Source organism: Crocuta crocuta, unplaced genomic scaffold (genome assembly GCF_008692635.1).
Source record: "Crocuta crocuta isolate KB4526 unplaced genomic scaffold, BGI_CrCroc_1.0 scaffold479, whole genome shotgun sequence".
NCBI classification, from domain to species: domain Eukaryota; kingdom Metazoa; phylum Chordata; class Mammalia; order Carnivora; family Hyaenidae; genus Crocuta; species Crocuta crocuta.
Genome location: NW_027531875.1, coordinates 4,189,437 through 4,198,434, shown reverse-complemented (window position 1 = coordinate 4,198,434; position 8,998 = coordinate 4,189,437). Strand labels below are relative to the sequence as shown.

Genomic DNA, 8,998 nt, shown 5'->3' with positions numbered 1-8,998 from the left:
CTTGTTATATTTTATAATCTGAAAAGATCACTTCAGATTAATGTTGCACATACATAATATGCAACATTATTACATACAACTCTATTCCATCCCATTTTATGAAAGTTATAAGAAAATGTGATGTTTTTATGTTTAAAGGATGTGCAGAATACAAAAATGATTGAGAAAATTAAAATAGCTAACAATATAATTTCTTAAAATTTATTTTTATATATTATTTTTGAAGTAAATTATTCAAATTCTTACGAAATGGAAAATTATCAATCTGAAAATTTTTCTGAACCTTAATGATATACAAATCTTTTATAACTCTGAGATGTTGCCACAAGCACTTTAAAAGGTAAATATTCATCAGCATAACATAAAACTCCAATCAGAGAATACTACATCAACACCATAAAAATGTTGAGCTGGCTTCATAATAATAGATAATATTCACATTGTCAGCAATTCAAAGGAAGAAAGATGTGATTAGTTTCATAGGAGCCAAAATTATATGAAAATTTTGACAGTGTAGGTTTGATAGTATTCTCATTATAAAACCAGAGAGATGATCCCAAAATACGATATAGAATATCTCTGAAATTAAATAACACTCATTTGCTGTGCATTAGTCCTCAAGGCTAACATTAGCTGTTCCTTAAAGAGTGCATATACATGGTCAGTTTTGCTTAAATGGTTATAAGGACAATATAATTATAACTTTTTTGCCATTAAAATCAGAGAAAAGGGGAGTATGAGCTATAATCATAACTGAAAAGAATAAATTATCAAAAATCAAATGATACAAACATAAAGAACTATGAGTTCTAAGTACTGACAAAAAGATACCAATTTTAATTGATTAAAAATCTTATGATTGTATATATAGAAAACTTAGATAATTTTCTGGAAATATATAAAGTAAAAAGAAAATGGAATGTGCTGATTAGAGTCAATATCTCATCAACCATCATTTAGAAAACTCACAAATATATTACAAGTAGCAGCAAAATTAGTGAAATGCTGATATGAACTCTATGTTTTATGCAGAACATTTATGATAAAAACTTTTGTATTCTAGTGCTAAAAACCACTAGTATAAAATGGATGGCCTCACTATATTCATGGGTAGAATGACTCAATTTTGAAATTAAAAAAGAGACTACATTTTGTAAAGTTCTTATTCTTTGAACTTGTAACAAAATATCATTCAAAGTTCCTAATGTGTCTTGGTTTACTTGAAAAAATGATATATGAATTCATGAGACTATCACATGGAATAATCAGAAAAATATTTAAATATTGAATAGAAAGTTAAAGTTTATGCATAACAATAATTAAAGGATATGGTATTGGCTGATTTATGATTAGAAGAAATTTGGAACAAACCTTATATCAATTCAGACAAACAAAAGATGAAATATGGAAGTTATTGGGAGAAGAAAGAGATTTCTTATTATTATGAAACTTGATAAAAGTTAAAGAGATTACAAGATGTAAAAATATGAATAAAAACATTTTCTATGATCACAATATACTTCAAACAAAATAAATATTTAAATAATTATCAAAGGACCTAAGTTTAAGGTGTATAAGATACAAAATCTTGATGTACATAATAACTTTTAAAAATATGGAAATTATTATCATATAAATGGAAATGTGCAAAAATATATCCACAGGGAGTTGACAAAAGAAAAATGTTAAATCACTAATGTAAAATAAGAAACCAATAAAAACAAATTTGCTAGCTATCAGAAAAAAGAAATGAATGTAGCAATGTAATCTTTTTCAAGTATAAAACTTAAGACCTAAAAAATTGTAAACTGTGTTGGTGAAGATATTTAGGTATCTTCCTGCATGAGTATTGGGAATATCAGGCTATGTACTCTTTCTGAAGGACAACAGCATTAGGTATCCAGGAGTTTATCAGAAATAAAACTTATTATTAATAAATATTCATTATTACTTATAATATTAATAAATATATAATAACATAAACATCTCTCTTCAAATTAGATACAAATTTTTGTATGCTGTTTTGTTTCAATAGCAAAATCATGAACGTTTTATGATAGAGAATAATTAATAATGAAGAGAAAATGCAGGAATTAGATAACAAACCATATATGAATTTTTTATGGAGAAATTCACAATATATTACTGGATAGAATAAAAAATAAAGACAGAAAAGTAGCATGTAATAATGTAAGACAGCATATGCATTTATATCTGTGTTCGTTGATTTATGAACTGGAAGATTTACTTCATAATGACAATTGTGATTATTTCATGGTGATGGGGTATGAGGATTTTTTCCACTTTTTTACTTGTCTTGATTTACAAGATTTTTACCTTGAACACCCAGAGGCATTATAAAAAAAGTATAGTTTTCTGGTTCCTTTATGTCCCTTCCAAATTTCAAAAATATTTTTCTGATATATTACTTAGTAATTTAGGGCTTAAGTTGTAAACTGTAAGAGAGAACATCATTATGAAACTGAATATTGACTAAGTCCACTGTCAGTAAATTAAACTTTCTAATAATCAAAAGCATTTTGTAAAAATTTATTTTTGAAATTTTCAAATTCACTGTTTACATAATTAATGATATAAAGGGACTGTGAAGAACAAAAGTACTTGTATAAGTGAAACAATGTGATATCTAAATAATTATGTAAGCCTGTTAAAATCATTTTATTTTTTTCTAAAACAATTCTTTTACTTTCCAGATAATGGTCCTAAATCAATAGAGACAAACTTAAAGCATATATATTTATACATGCACATCTTTTTCTCCATGTTGACTACATAAAATTAGAATTTTGAATTGTTTAACTTAGTATATGTTAGAATCAAAACTTTACTCATAATTGGGGCATACATTGTCTACAACTAATATTCATATTCCAGGTGTGCAAATAAATTTTGGTGAAACATTATAAACTCATGTAATCCACATCTCTATTAACATACAAATGTTTTCATCTTCCCAGAAAGTCCTATTGTACTCCTTTCCAGTGAATCCCTACCCAAGGGTTCCCTTCCCAAGGAACCACTGTACTGATTTGCTTTACCATGGATTAGTTTGCCCCTTCTATATTTATATTCATAGAGATTGAATGCTACAATATGTACTTTTTGTATTTGCCTTTTTTCTCTAAGCATATTGTTTTTGAGAGTCAATAACAATGCGGTGTCAACAGTTTATTCCTTTTTGTTGTGGAGTTTATTTTCCTGTTAGTGAAAGTTTGGATATTTTTAAGTTTGGAGCTAATCTGAATAAAGATGCAATCAATATTCCTGTACAAGTCATCCTGTGATTGCATTTTCATATGTCTTAGAATAATACTTAAGTAGTAGAATTGTTGGATTATTGGGTAAATCTATGTTTAATATCATAAAAATACCCCCAAACAGTTTTCCCAAGTGGTTATCCTGTTTTATATTCTGCCATCATTATATAGGAGTTCTGATTGCTGCACATCATTGTCAACATTTGAGGTTGACAAGCTTACTGTGTTTTATTTTGCATTTTCTGTATTTCCTATTTATAGCATACTCTAATGCTACAAGCACTTTTTATGTGCTTATTGAGCATGTACTTATATATCTTATGAAATGTCTGTTCAAATACTTTGCCTATTTTTAATTGGGCTGTTAGATTTGCCTTGATATTATTAAATTATAAGAGTTTTATTCTATCTTTGTACCATGTTTTGGATGAATATATACATTGCAAATGTTTTCTTCCAATCTGTAATTTGCCTTTCATTTTGTTACATATCTTTTGATGAGCTAAAATTTTTAATTTTTATAAAATCCAATTTATTAATTTTTAAAATCTTGTTTTTGCTTTCTAGTCTGACAGTTATTTATCCAAAGACAGAAAAAGATTCACCTACACTTCCTTCTGAAGTTTAGAAATTTTAGCCTTTATATTTAGGTCTATGATAAGACCTGAAAGTGTAAAGAAGTCTATGTTCATTTTCCTCCCTGTGGGTATTATAATGAATAAGAATTATGATGGTCTACCTATTAAGGAATCCTAGAACTGACAATTCAATACATTATATTGGATGCTGCTAAGCACAGTTCCAATGAAGCATATTTCAAGTAGCTTTTACAAATGACTACTTGATTAACTAAATTTTGGTAGAGGAAGCTCTTTCTTTTTCTGTTTCTATTATAAAACCACCCATTCAGTTGTTTGTTTGTGTGTTTGTTTACTTTGTGATTATCCATAATCTATTTATACCTACTTGATTGCAGTTATAAAATATATTTCATTACTGTAGTTAAATTCTCTGAACTTCATCCCTTTATTATATTGAAAATCATTTTATTTATCCAGTATTTTTTTCTCAGTACTGTGAGGGCTAAATAAAAGAGATGTAATATATCCTGTTACAATTTCTTGTTTAGTTTTATGAGCTCATTAGTTGTTTTTTTTTTTACAAATAGTTTATTGTCAAATTGGTTTCCATGAGCTCATTAGTTTTTTTTAATGTTTATTTATTTCCTTTGAGAGAAAGAGAGTGTATGACCAAGTTGTAAAGGAGCAGAGAGACAGAGTCCCAAGCAGCCTCCATGCTGCCTGTGTAGGGCTTGATCTCATGAACTGTGAGATCATGAACCGAGCCTAAATCAAGAGCTAAAATCAAGAACCGATGCTCAACTGACTGAGCCACTCAGGCTCACTAGACTCTTGACATAATCCTAGAATCCATAAGCATAAAAGACATAATGAATAGTAATTAGAAAAACAACAATCCATAGTTTGACTTCCTACTTGCGCAATTCATTGACCTTTCCTCCTTCGGAAATTTGGTGGTGTTCCCATAGATTCCTAAGCAACTGCTATAGTTCTCTTCTTACATGATTAATCCTATCTCATTTTTCTCTCCTTTGCTTCCTGAATTTGCCATATAACTTCCTAATACTCATGTTAAAACCTCTCCTCATACCAGTTGCTTCTCTTTACACTTCAATGTAATGATTGGTCTTTTTCCTATAAGTGTAATATTGAGGTAGAGAACAACTTTCCCACAAAAAGTATTAGAAAATATGTAAATGACTTGTTAGACCATAGAAACATATGGCCATAGGGTATGCAGTACTTGTACAGCAGTGTACCCTTGATTTAACTCTACTCACAAGTCCCCATCTCAGTGCTGTCAGATTTGATTGAGATGATCCAACCCAATCTAGTCTCCTGTCTCTGAAGACTTCAGAGTTACAACCAGTCCTGGTATCCTGATTATCTCTCTTGTATAATGAAATATTTGTGAAATTCAGAAGTTCTAAGTGCTTGAGCTACTGGCATAGATGATTTGTAGGTGTTTGTTATATGTATGTGTACGTGTAATTGCATATGATATTAACAACTGTTTACTTAATAAAGAGAAGCAATACTATGTTTTTCTTAATTATATATAATATTAATGAGATCTTCAAATAAATGGAAATGTGGATTTTGCTTACTGTTAATCCAACTATGGATGATCTTGGTGATAGACTTGTATTAAAAATACAGACTTCAGAAAACACAAAAATTGAGGGTAGAAGTAAGTTTCTCTCTGAACATGCTTGAAGAGGATGTTATATGTGGCTGGTGCCCTCCTCTCCAACACTTTAATTTACTAAAGACTTACTGCAAGTGAATTAGAAAAAAAAACAATTAAAATTTTGATGCACCTTAGGCAGTTAATGACTCTTCTCATTCGATATCATTTCTCACTTTGGAGCATTCAAATTAATGATTGGATAGATCTCAAGGGCAGTCGGGGTTTCTAGAACTTTTTGTCAACATAAAAGACTCTTTCAAATCTAAGTAAGGCAAGGATTCAAGAGTATATACAATCATTTGTTGTTCATACTAGGCATGTTGCCAAAAAGAATCGAGGTGGCTTTTAGTGAAGAACAGACTAAATTAAACCATTAAAACAGGGGTTAAATCATAAAACAAAAGATAGCAGCAAGCAAATTTAAATCTTTGTTCTACGAATTATACTTATTCAAATTTTTATAGCCAATCTATGAAAGGTTTACTTTCATTAGCCTGCTATCAGAAAAACAGAACTGATATTTTAAAAGCAAACTACACTTAGTGTTATGACACTAATCACCAATATTTCTTTTGCAAGTCACTTACTGTCTATAAACATTCATTTTATCATCTGTAAAATGGCATAATCAAAATATGGTCTTTCTCACAGAAAGCAACTAGATGTTCTTATAAATATCATGTTTTCGGTAAAGAAAATTACATATCACATTTTAAAACACTAAATCAAATTTTTAAATTAGGCATCCCGGATGAATTCTTTGTGAATTCACCTAATTTCGTTAATATATAATATTCTAAGGGAAGCTACATATACACTGTATCTATCAGAAAGGAACATTTTTTTCTGAATACACACTCTAAGTCAGGCTATTTATGTACAATTCTCATGATATTATTTCAGATATTTTTCCCAATATGCCTATTATACAGATAAGTACATTTCAAAAAGATCAATAATGTCTTCAAAATCATAAAAATAGATTTTAAAGAGACTGAAGTTTGAATTTCAATAGCACAACTAATTAGTTATGTTTATTTACATTTTTCAACTATACCATTTTTAGAACAGTTGATTAGATTTACTTTAAACTAGAAAACTGCTGAATCAGATATTTTACCAACCATTATTTTACAAAGCCTTTTTACTAAATGCAAATTAAATGGTCAAAACATTAAAGTGCCTATATTTACATAAAAGTCCATCTTTAAAATAATCACCTTTTTGCTGCTATGACAGGATATGTATCCAAAGCTGTATCTTTGTCATCAAAATTATTGTATATATATAAAATAAAATAAAAGAGGAAAATATTCCTTCATACATGTTTAAAATGTGATGTTTAAGATATGTAGAATATATCGAGTCTACATGGGAAAAATAAACTTATTAACAGAAAAAAATACATAATTGATTAAGTGCATGGTCATGCAGGTTATCTTGTTAGAAATCTCAAAGACATTCAATTGTGTTTTTAAATGGCTATATTTAGATAAAAATAAAAATACAAGTTAACTATGTATAAATTCAAAAATTGTATTTAAAGTTTTTTATTTGATTTTATAAAATATTATATTACTAAATTGGGATAAAGGTTGGGAAGACAAAAAAAATTAAATTCAAGTATTCAAGAAACATGCATAAGTTTCTAGATAATGTTCCTCCCTAAATGCAGATTTAAGAACATTAATTTTGGAAAGCAAACTAGATCATAAATTTTACACACACACACACAAAACTTAAAGACCTAACAAAATCAAGGGTAAAATCTAGTGATTAAATATTGTTATCTTTAACCAATATTAAAATCAATGCATTGTATGTGTATTATATAATTCTATTAAAATTGCCTTTTTGGGGCACCTGGGTGTCTCAGTTATTTAAACAGCCAACTCTTAGTTTTGGCATAGGTCATGATCTTGCAGTTCGTGAGACTGAGCCCCACATCCAGCTCCTCTCTCTCCTCTCCCCCAACTCACATCTCTCTCTCTCTCAAAATAAATATTAAAAAACATTAAAAAAAAAGTTTATTTATTTTGAGAAAGATGGAGATGGTATGACTGGGGGAGGGGAGGAGAGAGATGGAGAGAGAGAATCCCAAGCAGTGCACTGATAGTGCAGAGCCTGATGTGGGGCTCAAACCCACCAAGCTGTGGGATCATGATCAACTTTATGCATATACTACACTTGACGTATGAATGTAATGCACTTTGTCTATTTTCCAGAAGACATTCATTTGTATTGTTTTCAGTTTTGCTTATACAAATAATGTGGCTATGAATAAAAGTGTATATATGTTATGGTACGGGGTAGAAGAGATTCTCTTAGATCTCAGAGTGAAAGGCTGATTCAATGTATACAAAAGATGCAATTGTTCAAATTTATTGATTTCTGTAAAGCTAATTGTTTTCCTAAGTGGTCATAGCACTCTACAGTACTACTAACAATGTATGATAAGTTATTTATAATGTAGAATGCCTCTATACTGGACATATTCAACACTTGATAGCTAATAGAAATCCTAATTTTTGACAATCTATTCATTGTAAAATACTGTCATGTCTTGAATTTGTATTCTTCTGATTTCATGAGGTTGAACTTGAAAAAAATTTTTGAGTATAGTTGACATACAACGTTACATTAGTTTCAGAAGTACAGCATAGTGGTCCCATAAGTTTATACATTATGCTATGCTCACCATAAGTGCAGCTACCATCTGCAACCATAAACCCTATTGCAATATCATTGATGATATTCTCTATGCTATACCTTTTATTCCTGTTACTTATTTATTCCATGACCGAAAGCCTATGCTCCCATTCTCTTTCATTTCTCTTACCCATACCACCACCGCATCCCCTCTGACAATCATTAGTTTGTTCTTTGTATTTATAACTTTGATTCTGCTTTTTTGTTTATTCAGGTGTTCTGTTTTTTAGATTCTACATATGAGTGAAATCGTATGGTATTTTTCTCTTTTTTTTCATTTTTTTTTTTTTACAAATAGTTGATTGTCAAATTAGTTTCCACATAACACTCAGTGCTTATCCCCATAAGTGTCCTCCTCTATGCCCATCCCCCTCTCCCCCCCACATCCATCAGTCCTCAGTTTTTGTCAGCATTCAAGAGTCTCTCATGGTTTGCCTCTCTCCCTTTCCCCCACCATTTCCGCCCTTCTTTTCCCCCTTGTTCCTCCGTCAAGTTCCTCCTATACGTGCAAACATATGATATTTGTCCTTCTCTGCCTGACTTATTTCGCTCAGCATAACACCCTCAAGGTCCATCCATGTTGCTACACATGGCCAGATTTCATTCTTTCTCATTGCCATGTAGTATTCCATGGTATAGATAAACCACATCTTCTTGATCCATTCATCTGTTGATGAACACTTAGGCTCTTTCCATGTTTTAGCTATTGTGGAGAGTGCTGCTATGAACATTGGGGTACA

The 8,998-nt window shown here is 30.1% G+C and overlaps 1 protein-coding gene and 1 long non-coding RNA gene across 4 annotated transcripts in view; one reads left to right on the top strand and one right to left on the bottom strand.

The window, feature by feature from the left end:
• Positions 1-8,998, top strand: part of CSMD3 (CUB and Sushi multiple domains 3) — a 1,194,711-nt gene that overhangs the window by 134,791 nt on the left and 1,050,922 nt on the right. The gene's annotated exons all lie outside the window — the stretch shown is intronic.
• The window catches only part of LOC144238981 (uncharacterized), a 76,895-nt gene that overhangs the window by 40,085 nt on the left and 27,812 nt on the right, over positions 1-8,998 (bottom strand). The window lies entirely within an intron of this gene.